Source organism: Pteronotus mesoamericanus, unplaced genomic scaffold (assembly GCF_021234165.1).
Source record: "Pteronotus mesoamericanus isolate MK-2021 breed Mesoamerican mustached bat unplaced genomic scaffold, CSHL_Meso_final scaffold_85, whole genome shotgun sequence".
Taxonomy (NCBI): domain Eukaryota; kingdom Metazoa; phylum Chordata; class Mammalia; order Chiroptera; family Mormoopidae; genus Pteronotus; species Pteronotus mesoamericanus.
This window is the reverse complement of record NW_026555329.1, coordinates 47,658,013-47,674,439: the sequence shown is the minus strand read 5'-3', so window position 1 is coordinate 47,674,439 and position 16,427 is coordinate 47,658,013. Positions and strand designations below refer to the sequence as shown.

The 16,427-nt window shown below is 35.8% G+C and overlaps 1 pseudogene; it reads right to left on the bottom strand.

Moving 5' to 3' along the window:
- Window positions 1-952: 952 nt before the first annotated feature.
- LOC129063181 (myoneurin-like) lies at window positions 953-16,091 on the bottom strand (annotated as a pseudogene).
- Window positions 16,092-16,427: the final 336 nt, after the last annotated feature.

Sequence of the window (16,427 nt, the reverse complement as noted above, 5' to 3'; positions counted from 1 at the left end):
AAAAAGCTGTGGTAGCAGTACTTACTTCCAACAAAATAAACTTTTAAACCAAAGCTATAGTAAAAGCCAGAAAAGGACACTACATAATGATAAAGAGAAGAATCTTACAAGAGGATATAACCCTAGTAAACCAATATAGTTGCACTTAAATATGTGAAGCAAAATTTCATGGACCTAAAGGGAGAGATTGACAAAAAATATAGTAAAGTCTGGGATTTTAACACACCATTGACTTCACTGGATAGATATTCTGGACAGAAAATCAGCAAGGAGGCTGCAACCTTAAATGACACACTAGATCTAATGGATTTAATTGATATCTTCAGAGCATTTCATTCCAAAGCAGCAAAATATACATACTTTTCAAGTACACATGGAACGTTTTCTAGGATAGACTAAATGTTACAGCTCAAATAAAGTACCAGTAAGTTTAAGAAGATTGAGATCATATCAAGCATCTTCTCTTACCACAGTGCCATGAAACTAGAAATTGATCACTAGAAGAACACTGAAACACACACAAAGACATGGGAGCTAAATAACATGTTACTAAACAATGAATGGGTAAACAACTAGATCAAGGAAGAAATCAAAAGATACTTTGAAATAAAAGAAAATGAGGACACAATTTTCAAAAATCAGGCACTTTGAAAGCAATCCTAAGAGGGAAATTTATAGCATTACAGTCCTGTCTCAAAACACAAAAAAAAGCTCAAATAAACAACCTCACTTGACACTTAAAGGAACATGAAAAATGACAAAACAAAGCCAAAAGTGAAGCGCAGCACTCATTTATGATTAAAAAAAAGACCTCTCAGCAATATGGGATGGAAGAAATATGCTTAAACGTAATAAAGGCCGATATGACCAACCCACTGCCAGCAAAATACTCAATGGGAAAAAGCTACATACATTCCTCTTAAGATCGGAAACAAGACAGGGATGTCTGCTGTCACCTCTCTTGTTCAGCAAAGTACCGGAAGTCAGAGCCACAGCTATCAGACAAAAAGCAGAAATAAAATGGATCCAAATTATAATGGAAGAAGTAAAACTAGCATTATTTACATATAACAAGGTACTATACATGGAGAACCCCAAAGATTCCACTGAGAAACTGCTACAACTGATAAATTAATTCAGCAAGGTAGAGGATAAAAAAATTAATACTCAGAAATCAGTTGCATTTTTATATGACAATTTCAAACTAACAGGAAAATTAACAATCCTATTGACAATTGCTACAAAAAGAATATAAAACCTAGTAATAAATCTAACCAAGGATGTAAAAGACCTGTACTTGGAAAACTATAAGGTACTGAAGAAAGAAACTGAAGATACAGAAAAGTAGGAGCACTGACCATGGTCATGAATAGGAAGAATTAACATCAAAATGTGCATACTACCCAAAGCAATCTATAGATTCAGCACAATTCCTATCAAGATTCCAATGATGTATTTCACAGAATTGGTAACAAATATTTCAGAAATGCATATGGAACCAAAAAATTCCCCACATAGCAACAGCAATCCAGAGAAAGAAAAATTGGAGGAATCATGCTACTGATATCAAGCTATAATATAATGCCATAATAATCAAAACAGCGTGGTAATCAATGGAACATAATAGAGAGCCCAGAAATAAACATACACCTTAATAGTCAATATTTGACAGAGGAAGCAAGCCCTCATAATAGGCTAAAGATAGTTTATTCAGTAAATGGTATTGGAAAAACTAGACAGATACGTGCAGAAAAATAATGCTAGACTACTTTCTTGTGCCACACACAAGGATAAAATCAAAATGGATTTAATACTTAAATTTAGACCTGAAAAAATAAAAATCATAGAAGAAAACATAGGTAGCAAATTTCAGACTTTGCTTGTAGCCTTGTTTTATCAGATATATCTCCCCAGGCAGGGGGAACAAAAGACAAAATAAATAAATGTGACTGCATCATACTTGAAAGTTTTTGCAGAGCAAAAAAAATCATCAACAAAATAAAAAGACAATCCACAGAATGAGAGAACATATTCACTGATACATCTAATAAGGGATTAATGTCCAAAATTTATAAAGAACTTACATATCTCAACACCAAAAAAACAACAATCCAAATTTAAAAATGGGCAAAGGACCTGAATAGACACCTCTCTAAAGGGGGACATACAGATGGCCAATAGACATGTGAAATGATGCTCAACATCACTAGTCATCAGATAAATACAAATTAAAACCACAATGAGAGATTATCTCACACCTGTCCAAATTGCTATCATCCATAAATAAACAAACAACAAGTGCTATCAAAGATATGGAGAAAATGGAACCCTTATGTCCTCTTGGTGGGAATGAAGATGGTTAAAGCCACTGTGGAAAGCAGTATGGAATTACCTCAAAAATTTAAAAATGGATCTAACTTTTGACCCAGCAATCCTACATCTGGGAATACAACCGAAGAAACCCAAAACAGTAATTTGAAAGCACATAAACACCCTATGTTCAATGCAGCATTATTTACAATCACCAAGATACGGTGCAGCCCAACGGTCCATCAGTAGATGAGTAGATAAAACAACTATGGGATTTTGACACAAAAGAATACTACTCAGCCATAAAAAGGAAAATAAATTTTACCCTTTGAGACAGTGTGGACTGACCCGAAGAACATAATGCTACAGGAAATAAGCCAGTCAGAAACATACAGCTACCATATGACTTCACTCATATTTGGAACAAATTGAGCTAACAAGCAAAATTGAGGCAGACTCATAGAAAGCAGGATGACAGCTGTTGGGGGGCTCATTAGGAGGTAGAGAGATTGTGCAAAAGGACCCATGGAAATGTACAACGATGTTATGATTTCAGGGTGAGAGAAGTATAAGGGGACTAAATGATAAAGGGGAAAAAATACAATAAAGATTAAGTGAAAGAGATCCAAAATGGCTGCAGAGTAGCTGGAAGCTCCATCCATTTATTCTCAGACCTAGATCAGTCTTGTAGCTAAACTACAGAGCAATCAGCTCAAAAATCCAGCTGAGAATGAGAGCATGTGTGAGTGTGTGCACAGATGAGTGTGTGGGCATGAGCATGAATAGACAAGAGCCTGCCCACCTGCAGGGCACTTGGGAGTAGGAGCCCGGGGTCTCCTAGCAGAGCAGCAGCTGCTGCCGCTGAGGCTGAACTCAACACTATACCTGCACAGATTTAGGGCAGAAGCCATTCTGAGGAATTTAAAATCTTCCTTGGGCAGAAGCCTCCACAGTGCCTGCACCTCAAAGCGCAGATGTGACTCTGTACCTGCTGTCCTGGGCAGGGCCACACACTCATTCTCCCCCAGGAGCCAGAATCCCAGGACTGAGGTATTCACTGCAGAAGAGGTTGTCATCTACCTGACCCTCAGTACCACTGTTCCTCAGTGAATGGAACAGAATCTGAGGAGATGGGAAAACACTTCCACCATCTTCTCTGAAGACTGAACAGTGTCCCCACAGGGGTGACCCAGGGTGCCCACCTTCTCGATGACATCAGAGGCCCGCTCTGGAGCCAGGTGGATAGGTACTGATAGTTCCCTCAGGTCATGAAATGAATGGCTCTTGGGCCCTGGGCTGATGGAAAGCCAGTAAGGCACAACAGTGGGGACAAGCCAAATCTGAAGACAGCACAGACTGTGGATTGCTTATAGTCTCAAAAAGGCTGCCTAAGGCTAGAATAGGATACCATCTGACAATACTAGGGATGGACCCAGAAAAAGAAGATGGTGGTAAACACTGGATTCTACTGAGACAAATTCCACCATGGTCTTCTTCGATATTTGTGTTATTTTCTTCCTGCAGAGCTTTTTTTTTTTAATCACTCAAAAACAGCAAAAAATAACCCTGGCTGTTATGGCTCAGCGAACTGAGTGCTGGCCTGCGAACCAAAGGGTCACCAGTTCAACTCCTAGTCAGGACACATGCCTGGGTTGCAGACCAGGTCCCCAGTAAGGGGCATGCCAGAGTCAACTACACATTGATGTTTCTCTCCCTCTTTCTCCTTCTCTTCCCCTCCCCCTAAAAATAAATGAATAAAATGTTTAAAAAAATAAAATAAAAAATAAAATAAAAACAGCAAAAAATAATCATTTATATAACCTATGGTTTCTTTTTGAAAAGTTTAATCATACTATAGTAAGAAAAATCTAATACAAATGCAAAACAAAATTTAGAAAATAATTGGTTTCTCAATAACATCTTCAGCATGCCAAACACATTAAAAAAACTTAGTAATACTTAAATAATTAATAAAACTTTCTCAACATACTGCATTAAAATAAATATATTTAAAGATGAACTTGGCCAAAATGATAATTATAAGTGTTAGAATGATAGCAGATACAACTAAAATATATGTATATTATGATAAAGAACAGAATAGTATTATGAGAATGACAAGACAAGATATTCAGTTTTCAATCATTTTTTACCTGTCATTCTGGAACAGCATCAAACCATACCAACTAAAAATTAAATTATTTAAGAAGCAGATAATGTCATGGAAAAAAAGCACAGCAAATCAACCATAGCCACTCTAATCCAATAATACTAAAAAAAAATAAGTTTGAAGGTTAATCTATAAGAAAGCAGAATGCTAATTACCATATTAGAGGATATTTGGTAACTTCTGCCCTCACAGAATTATGACATCACTGTAGGGTCTGTAAAAAAAGTTTTTTTTCAGAGGAGAAGATGGCAGTGAAGTAGATAGGGGTTGAGCCCACTTGCTGGTTCACCAAACTGGGACACTCAGCTGACCTTCTGGAAAACACAGTGAACAGTCAACAGAATCTTAGCTGATATGAAGTTTTGAAGCCAAAGAGTGCAGACAATGCTTCAAATAGGCACATACAAGACAAGGTGGGATTTGTGACTACCAGTAACCACACTGGAGGGGAGAACCCACCACCAAAGAAGCCACATACATGTAAAGCCCAAGTACAACAAAAAAGCCCACACAAATAGAAGAAAAGGAAATCCTAGGGCATCCAGACATGGAGATGAAAGAGATTGCACTGCTAAGTCCCAAGAAATCCTACTACAGCAGTCCACCACATGAAGACAGCAGGAAAAGAAGAGCACCCTAAAATGCAGAAACAAACAAAAAGTCACCTAAAATGGGGAGACAAAGAAAGAATCTTCAATAGAAATGAATGGAACAATCCCCAGTAAAAAAGCTAAATGAAATTGAGGCAAACAATCTATCAGAAAGAATTTTTTTAAAAATGGTTATCAGGATGCTCAAGGAACTCAATGACAACTACAAGGGACTGAATGGGAACAACAGCACCATGAAAAAGGAAATAGAAACTATGAACAAGAACCAGAAATAAATCAAGAATACAACATCTGAAATTTAAAAAAAAATACACTAGAAGGAATTAAAAGCTGGCTGGATAAAGCAGAGCTCCAAGTTAATGAGCTGGAAGACAAAGTAGAAAGAAATACCCAGGTAGAGCAACAGCATGAAAAACACTCAAAAAGTATGAGGATAGCTTAAGGGAAATGAGGAAAACATGAACTGTTAAAACATTCAAATAATAGAAATACCAAGACAAGAAGAAGAGCATGGAATAGAAAACCTGTTTGAAAAAATAATGACAGAAAACTTCTGTAACCTGTAGAGGGGAGGAGCCACGCAAGTTCAGGAAGAACAGAGGATCCCAAACAAGATGATCCCAAAGAGACACACTCCAAGGCACATCACAGTTAAAATGCCAAATTTTAGAGAAAAAGAACCTTAAAAGCAGCAAAGGAAAGGAAAGGATCACATACAATGAACCTCCGAAAAGACTAGCAGCTCATTTCTCAACAGAAACACTACAAGCCAGAAGAGAATGGCAAGAAATATTGCAAGTGATGAAAGGCAAAGGCCTGCAACCAAGATTAATCTATCCAGCAATGCTCTCATTTAAAATGGAAGGTGAAATCATGAGTTTCCCAGACAAAAGAAGGTTAAAAAGAGTACACCTCCACCAAACCAGCATTGCAAGACATGCTAAAGGGACTGCCTTAAGAATATGAAGGTATAGAGTGAGAGAGAGAGAGAGCGAGGAACACAGTACAAAAGGAAAAATTTCAAAGAATAAGTACCTTTTAGTAGTAACATTAAATCTAAATGGTTTAAATGCCCTAATCTGAGATATAGGGTAGCCAAATGGATAGGAAAACATGACCTGAGTATATGCTGTCTACAAGAGACCCACCTTAGAACAAAACACCTACACATACTGAAAATGAAGGCTTGGAAAAAATATTCCAAGCAAACGGACAGGAAAAAAAGCTGGGGTAGAAATACTAATATCAGACAAAATAGATGTCAAAACAAAGACCATAAAAAGGGACAAAGAAGGTCATTTCATAATTCTAAAGGGAGGAATCCCACAGGAAATTATACACATTGTAAACATATATGCATCCAACATAGGAGCATCCAAATATATTTCAAAAATCTTGGACAACTTCAAGAAAGAGAAAGACAGCAACAGACTTACAGTAGGAGATATTAACATCCCACTGTCAACAATGGACAGATCTTCCAAACAAAGAATCAACAAGGACATTGTGGTACAGAATGACATGCTAGATCAAATGGGCTTAATATGCATAGAAAATTCCACCCCAAAGAAGTAAAATTTACATTCTTTTCAAATGCGCATGGAATATATTCAAAGATGGGCCATGTGATAGGACACAAAACAAGCCTAAAAAATTCAAGAAAATTGAAATCATATCAAGCATTTTCTCAGATCACAATGGCTTGAAACTAGAAACCAAGATCAAGGATAAAACTCAAAAGCAATCAAATCCATGGAGACTGAATGAGATGTTATTAAACAATGAGGTCAAGGAAGAAACTTAAAATTTTGTTTCTGGAATCAAATGAAAATGAACACACAGCAGTCCAAAACCTATATACACAGTGAAGACAGTGCTGAGAGGGAAGTTCATAGCCATACAGCCTATCTAAAAAGAAAAATTTCAATATAAACAATCTAACCCTACTTCTATAAAAACTAGAGGAACAACAACAAACAAAGCCCAGAGAGAACAGAAGGAAGGAAAAATCAAGATCAGAGCAGAATTAAATGACATAGAGACTGAAAGAAAAATTCAAACAATAAATAAATGTAGGAGCTGTTTCTTTGAAAGATAAACAAAACTGACAAGACTTTATTAACAAGACTCATCACAAAAAAAAGAGGACCTAAATAAATAAAATCAGAAGTGAAAGAGGCGAAATTACAACCAATACAACAGAAATAAAAAGGATCATAGGAAATTACTATGAACAACTATATGCCAAAAAATATGAAAACCTGGACAAAATGGACAAATTTGTAAAGACATACAATCCTCCAAAAATGAGTGAAGAAAAAGCAAAAACATTAATAAACCAATGTTAGCTAGTGAAATTGAAGTTGCAATCAAAAAGCTCCTGGCACACAAAAATCTGGGCCAGAAGGATTCACAAGAGAATTTTACCAAATATTTAGAGAACAGCTAACCCCGATTCTTCTCAAACTATTCCAAAAATTGGAGGAGAGAATACTCTCAAACTCTTTTTATGAGTTTTACCTAATTCAAAAACCAGATAAAGACACAACAAAGAAAGAAAATTAAAAGCCAATATCAATGATGAACATAAATGCTAAAATCTTCAACAAAATATTGGAAACCAGATCCAACAATACATTAAAAAGATCATACACCATGATCAAGTGGGATTCATCCCAAGGAGGAAAGGATGATACAATATACACAAATCAATAAATGTGATACACCACACAAACAGCATGAAAGATAAAAACCACATGATCATATGAATAGATGCTAAAAACATTTGAAAAGTAACGGCACCCATTTATGATAAAAAACACTCAGCAAAGTAGGAATACAGGGAGCATATCTCAACATAATAAAGGCCATAAATGAGAAACCTACAGCCAACATCATACTCAATGGGCAAAAGTAGAAATTTTACCCCTTATAGCAGGCCCAAGACAAGGGCATCCGCTTTCACCACTTGTATTCAATATAATATTTAATGTTCTGGCCACAGCAATCAGACAAGAAAAAGAAATAAAAGGCATCCAAATTAGGAAGGGGGAGGTAAAACTGTCATTGTTTGCAGATGTCATGGCAGTGTATGTAGAAAATTGCATGGACTCCACCAAAAAACTACTCAGCCTAATAACTGAATTTGGCAAAAGAGTAGGATACAAAATCAACATTGAAAAATTGAAGGCATTTTGTACACCAACAATGAAATACCAGAAACAGAAATTAGGAAAAAAAAATCCTACTTACTATAACAACAAGAAAAATGAAATACTTAGGAATAAACATAACCGAGAAGGTAAAAGAACTATACTCAGAAATTTACACAACACTGAAGAAAGAAATTAAGGAAGACACAAATAAATGGAAGCATATACCGTGTTCATGGAATGGGAGAATGAACATCATCAAAATGTCCATACTACCCAAAGCAATTTATAGATTCAATTCAATCCCTATTAAAATACCAATGACATATTTCACAAACAGAACATTTAAAAAATTTATATGGAACCATAAATAATCCCGAATATCTGCAATAATTTTGAGAAAGAAGGACAAAATAGGAGCGATCACAATACCTGACATCAAACTATATTACAAGGCCACTATAATTACCACAGCCTGATACTGGCATAAGAACAGACACATAAACTAATGGAACAGAATAGAGAGGCCTGAAATAAACCCATGTCAGTACAATCAGTTAATATTTGACATAAGGGACAGGAACATAAAACAATAAAAATAGCCCCTTCAATAAATCGTGTTGCCATAAAAGTTCTAGAGGAGAACATAGGCAGGAAATTCTGATATCCTACGCAGTAATATTTTTACAGATATATTCCCTAAAGCAAGGGAGATAAAGAAAAGAATAAACAAATGGGACTTCAACATAAGAACCCTCTGCATGGCTAACAAAAACATCAGCAAAATGAAAAGTGAGCCAATCATATAGGAAAGCATATTTGCTAATGATACCTCAGACAAGGGTTTGATCTCCAAAATATGTAAAGAATTCACATGACTCGATACCAGGAAGACAAAAAATCCAATTAAAAAATGGGCAAAGGATCTGAACAGACACTTCTCCAAGGAGGACATACACAGGGCGTAGAGAAATATGAAAAGATGTTCAGCATCACTTGCCACCAGAGAGATACAAATTTAAACCACAATGAAATATCACTTCACACTAGTTAGAATGGCCATTATAAACAAACCAACAAGCAACCAGTGCTGGTGATGTTGTGGAGAAAAGGGAAACCTAGTACACTATTGGTGAGAATGCAGACTGGTGCAGCCACTGTGGAAAACAGTACAGAATTTCCTCAGAAAACTAAAGATGGAACTGCCTTTCAGCCTAGCGATCCTACTGCTGGGAGTATAACCTAAGAATACTGAATCATCAATTCAAAAGAATCTGTGCAACTCAATATTCATAGCAGCATTGTTTACAATAGCCAAGTTCTGGCAACAGCCTAGTGCCATCAGCAAATGAGTGGGTCAAAAAATTTTGGTATATTTATATAATAGAATACTATACAGCAGATAAGAAGATGGAGCTCCTACCTTTTGCTGCAGTATGGATGGAACCAGAGAGCATTGTGAAAAGTGAAATAGGCCAGGTGGTGAAAGACAAATACCATTTATCCCACCTATATGAGGAATCAATCAACAAAACAAAGAACAAAATAGAACCAGAGACTTGGAAATAGAGAATAAACTGACAGCAGATGAGAGTGGGGAGGGGGAAAAGAAGGGAAAAGGTCAAGCAAGGAAGCAGGAATAGAGGACTCATGGACACAGACAACTGGGGGGAGATTGACTCTGGGAGTGGGTGGAGGACTACGTAGGGGTGAGCATTGGGGAAAATGGTAGGACAACTGTAACTGAAAATAATTTTAAAAAAGGCATTTGTTCTTTATGCTTGGATTACTGAAGATGTCTTTTAAATATAACCTCTCCATTTCAGTAGACTTCTTAAAAAGGTTGAGTCTTTTAATTTTCTTTAAAATCTTAACATTCCAATAAAGTCCTATTGAATTTAAGGCAGAACAGATTAGTTGAACATTTTATAATTCTATAAATTATATTCTAACCCAGTATATTAAGTTAATACTCATGCATAATCAGGTTTCTTAAATTTTTAAATACCATGTATGATAGAAACATAAGGCAATATTTCAAACTCTATTCAATTAAGTCAATGCCATTGGTGACAATTGTGAAAATCCAAAGCGTGATGTGAAATGGTGTAAATTTCTATAGTCTACAAGAATTAATTAGGTTTATTATATCCTCTAGTTGGTTTCTATGACCAGGACCCCAGAGAAAATAACACTGAAGAAATCAATACCAATAGAAAATACATTAACTTTATTACAGGTATTGTTTAAAACTAAAAACAAGCCACAACTAATGCATGGTAAAAATAAAATATAATGTCACCATAGTTTTCAATCAGCAGTATAGAAACTGAGTTTGTGAAATTGGTAATATAATGTCCAGAGATGAGAAAGTAAAATAGATCCGTATGAGGGAAAAGTAGGATGGAGAAAAATGGTAGCAAATAGAATGATACTGAATTTTCTATGTTCATTAGGAAAATAAAGGACTACTGTGAGGCTACAACAACCACCAAATGTTGTAGTTTATTATAAAATTTTAAATCTCAAAACTAAAAGGACATTCAAATATAAAATATATCATAATTTGGCTTTCTGATAACTTAAATGTTTACTTGTAATTGAAACTTCTTAAATTTTAAATAATGAATCGTATTCAGAAGCCAAGTGATTTATAGTATACACTAAGTTTATATTTAGAAAATATTTTTATAATTCAATATTTTAAAAAATACATAATAAGTAAAAGGGAGGCTTATCAAAATTGTTTAAAACTCAGTGTATTGTCTTCAGCTTCAGTAATCTATAAACCTATTAAAATATAGCTAGAATCAAATTTTAAAACTGTCTTGTAACAAGGTAAAGACACCAAATATCTATTATAAACATTTTGAAAATGTAGTTATATCAAAAGTACTGACCATTAATATTCTCTAGAATACGGAGTTCTAAAATGAACAAAAATTTATACACAGCTTTCTAGCTTTTAAGAGAAATACTTCATTTTGTTTCATTAAAAAAATTACCTCCAATGGATTTTATTAATAGAGAAATAGCACAATTCTTATTTAGTACCTAAATTTTCTTTGGCAGAAATATGGAATTTTATTTTTTCCTTCATAATTTATGCATTTGTCTATGGGCCTTAGGAACAGCAACACTCTCGGGCTGATGCCATCATGAATTTTGCTTAAATTTTAAAGGACAGAAAAGTTTTAAACCCCACAGGTTAAACTGAATCATATAAACCAACAGATTCCACATGAATAAATGAAAGGCAATTGTTTTTCTTTTTTCAATTGTTGAAATGCATTTGTCTCCACTTGCCCGACATTGCTTTCCCCTGCTCCACCCACCCCTACCTCCCTCCCTTGATCCTTCCCCACTTTGTCTTTGTCCCTGTGTCCTTTACACATGTTCCTTGACCTGGCCCCTTCTCTACCCCTCCCCGCCACCACCCTTCCACCTTCCCTCTTGTTTCTGTTGGTTTCTTTTTTCTTTCAATGTTGCTGGTTATAATTTCCTTGCTTGTCCATTTTGTTAACTAGGTTCCACATATAGGGGAGATCATATGGTATTTGTCTTTTGCCCCCTGGCTTATTTCGCTTAGCATAATGCTCTTCAGTTCCATCCATGCTGTTGTGAAGGATAGTAGATCTTTCTTTTTTCTGCTGTGTAGTATTCCATTGTGTAAATGTACTATAATTTTTTGATCCATTTACTGAGTAGCACTTAGGTTGCATCCAGAACTTGGCTATTGTAAGTTCTGCTGCTATGAACATTGGGGTGCATAGGTTCCTTTGAACTGGTGTTTTGGGATTCTTAGGGTATAATCCTAATTCCATGGGTCAATTCCATGGGTCAAAAGGCAGTTCCATTTTTAGCTTTTTGAGGAAATTCCATTCTGTCTTCCACAGTGGCTGTGCCAGTCTGCATTCCCAGCAACAGTGTACTAGGGTTCCCATTTTTCTACAACCTCTCCAGCACCCATTGTTTATTGATCTGTTTATGATGGCCATTCTGACTGGTGTGAAGTGGTTTCTCATTGTGGTTTTAATTTGCATTTCTGATGGCTAGTGATTATGAGCATCCTTTCATATGTCTTTGGGTCCTGTGTATGTCTTCATTGGAGAAGTGTCTGTTCAGGTCCTTTGCCCAATTTTTCACTGGATTGTTTGTCTTCCTGGAGTGGAGTCATGTGAGCTCTTTATATATTTTGGAGATCAAACCCCGTCTGAGGTATCATTAGCAAATACATCTTCATATATGGTTGGTTCCTTTTTCATTTTGCTGATGTTTTCTTTAGCCATGCAGAAGCTTCTTATTTGGATGAAGTCCCATTAATTTATTCTTTGCTTTATATCCTTTTATATCCTTATATCTTTGCTTTATATGCTTGCTCTAGGGGACATATTGGTGACAATATTACTGTGTAGGATTTCTGAGAGTTTCCTGGCTATGTTCTCCTCTAGGACTTTTATATTGTCACAACTCATATTTAAGTGTTTTATCCATCTTGAGTTTATTTTTGTGTATGGTGTCAGCTGATGATCCAATTTCAATTTTTTTGCATGTAGCTGTCCAGATCCCCCAACGCCATTTGTTGAAGAGGCTATTTTTACTCCACTTTATGTTTTTGCAGCCTTTGTAGAAAATTACTTGACCATAGAGACATGAGTTTATTTCTGGGCTCTCTATTCTGCTCCAATGATCTATGTGTCTGTTCTTATGCCTACACCAGACTATTTTGGTTACAGTAGTCTTGTAATATAATTTGAGGTCAGTTATTGTGATCCCTCCTATTTTGTTCTTCTTTCTTAAAACTGCTGCAGCTATTTGGGGTCATTTATGGTTCCATATAAATTTTTGAAATATCTGTTCTATGTCTGTGAAATACATCATTGGTATTTTAATAGGGATTGCATTGAATCTATAAATTGCTTTGGGTAGTATGGACATTTTGATGATGTTCATTCTTCCAGTCCATGGACACGGTATATTGCTTCCATTTATTTGTGTCTTCCTTAATTTCTTTTGTCAGTGTTTTATAGTTTTCTGTGTACAGGTCTTTTACCTCCTTGGTTAAGTTTATTTGTAGGTATTTTATTTTTTCTTGTTGCTATTGCAAAGGGGATATTTTTCGTGATTTCTACTTCTGATATTTCATTGCTGGTACACAAAAATGAAAGGTAATTATAAAACATGAAATAAAAATGGAATTATGTCAACTGTAAAAGAGAATGAAACTTAACCAGCCAAAATAGTGCTACTGCAATATAATTCATTTTTTAAAAAACTGCATTTGTAATGTAAACATAAAAGCCAAAACTCAAAGTGAGCATAATAGTTATGATGCAGCATTAGGTGCCTTTTTGTCAGTGAATGAATACTAATGGCCAGAAATCAAACAATATTTTAAGATGAATGTATGCACCTTACCAGAGATGTTTATGTTTAGTACCAGAGATGTTTACATTTATTACCAGAGATATCTTAGCAATTCCTTATTGCTCATTCCTCATAAAATAAGCAGAATTGTTGTTTAAAAAAAATAAAACAAACCATTGTGGTTCTGAATACCCATTCACAGTTGACTTCAACAGTGTATCTGATATAGGAGACATTATTTGTCACTGGCAAAAGCATGTGGTGGTCCTCAGTCCCAAGTGAAAGGGCTTGTGCTAAAGTCATATCAGAAAGCTACACATCCAAAGTTTCAGATAAAGGGCTTTTTTTTTGTATAGAATATCGTCCACTTACATGTGATCCTCTATACTAGAATCTAGAATTTTATCTGCCTTGGAATGAACTTTTGTTTTGTGCTTCTTTAAATTTTAAATATCCATGTAACAATTTCCACATAATTCACAGGTAATTGTTCGTTCTCTGTGTGTTTTTCAGAATGAGTGATAAGAGAAATAGAACCAGCAAATGCCTACCCATAAATATCACACATTCAAGGTTTTTCTCCAGTTTGTCTATGAATATGATAAATCAGTGTGCTGGTGTGGGCAAATCTCTGTCCACACCTATCACAGACATATGGTTTATGTCCACTATGTTTCCTGGCATTAATCCTGAGATTGCTAGAAGTTGCCAATTGTAAGTTGTGTATATCACTTTGATAGGGTTTTTCTTCCCCATGATACATGCAACTATGAAAGATTAGCTAGAATTTCTGAGCAAATCCTTTATCACACAATCCACATCTGCATGGCTTCTCACCTGTACAAGGTCTCACATGCATTTTCAGCTGTTTACACTGAGTAAATGCCTTTCGACAGAAGTGGCAAAAATAAAGTTTAACTCCTTTATGTATTCTCATGTGCCTTCTCAAACTGCTGGCTTCTGAAAACATTTTCCCACATGTATTACATATTGGCTTGGCTTTAGAATACTTTTGATCCAGCTCTTCCCCAGATCTCTCCAGTTCATAAGAGTTCTTGGCACTGGCTATATTAGACATAAAGTGTCCTTTCAGAGCACAATTTGGCTGCAAGTTTCCACATTTCCATCTCACTGTAACAGTGTGCACAATATTTTGTACTGGAAGAGTATCTTCCACAACTGATGTCAACTCAAGCTCTGAATTATCATTTCTTTGTGCAACCTGTTCTATTACAGATGCGGACAATTTTTTGGAATCTAGAAATAACTCAACAGATGCATTCTCTAAAATTCCACTGGGATATTGCACTCTTTTATTTTGCCTTATTTTCTGGGAGTTGAAGACCTTCTCCTTTTTTTAGTTTGAGACCACTTTTTTGCTAAAACCTCTTGTTTAGGAGTTACCCGAATTAAATCTATAGACACTTCTGATTTCTCCCAACTGTTATAATCTTGTAGAGTAAGAAGACAAGTCTGTTGATTCAATTCAATGTTTCCAGTAATACTTGATATATCTGTAGAAGAGGGATTAGCAATAAAAGCAAAATCTTCCATCTTTATTTTACATTTAGTGATCACCTCTTCCAATTTGAGATAGTCAGCAGTCTGATAAATTACTTTAACATTTTAACTGTAAGGAAACAAGGCTGTCAAGGTTTAAATTTCCTGTGTGTATAGACTCCAATAGTTTCTTAAATCCATCTGCCTTCACTTTACTCTGATCAAGAAAGTCATTGTACTCAGAAGTGTTCCTGTGTATCACACCAACATACTCACTAAACAAGGCAAGCACATTCCTATGAGCTTTAAACTGGAATTCCCCAATCACTAGGGTGCAATGACAAAGAAAATCTTCTTCCCACTGTGTTAGGGACCACTTTGTGTGGTATTGGGAATTGTAGCTGCTACCCACCTGCCCAACGGCAAGCTAGTCCCTGCCTATAAGCCTCGACTGGAAAGCCAGAATGCTGGGAGGCACATGAACTGATGTTAACACCAAGGGGCCCCTGGAGATCTGGCCTAAAGAATGCAATATAATTACTGAAGCTTGCTCTGTTGGCACTGCCCTGATAAGGAAAAACCAGATGTTTTACTTCACAGTAAGGAACAAATTCCTGAGCTCCGAAACTGTGTCTTAATGAGCATCTGGCACCAACTTGTCTGACAGACCTTGATTTAAGACAAACCTGTGTATTTCTTCAATTTATTATTTATAGCTTTGTTGATATAGATTGATAGGCTTTGCATGCATGCTGTACACCCCTGCATGCATTTCTCTCTCAATAAAAGACACTTCAAGAGGGGGGCTCGGCACAGTCTCCACTAGAGTGGATCGCTACCCCCTTCTCCTGACAGGCAAATTATGTCTGGTACAATTTATTTATTCATCTGTGGCAACCAAGAAGACTCTCCAGGAACAGAGCCTCCCTCACCATTGTTCACTCTCTCTGAAAGGTGCTTAGAGTGGAGCAAATACCACATTTTTTCCATTTCAAATGGAAAAATTTGAATGGAATTTTACCCTTGTTCTATAGCAAAACAAGCAGGTATACTGTTTCTTCACTCTCTCCATCACTTTGGGAGGGTTTCGACACTATTTCTTTTCCATCAAGTTTGTGCCTATAAGGTCACTAGTTTGGTTTTTTTTATTTTAGTTTATTTCAAATATCATATTTTGCTTTTCCCTTCTCTTACTCTATTTCACTTTCTTCCTTCCTCTTATTATTTTTGTTTTAAATTGTATTCTTTCTCTTGTTAAGACTTGTTTCAATTCCACACTTTTACTGTTTCTCCCCACTCCAGCCACTCAAAACCAAT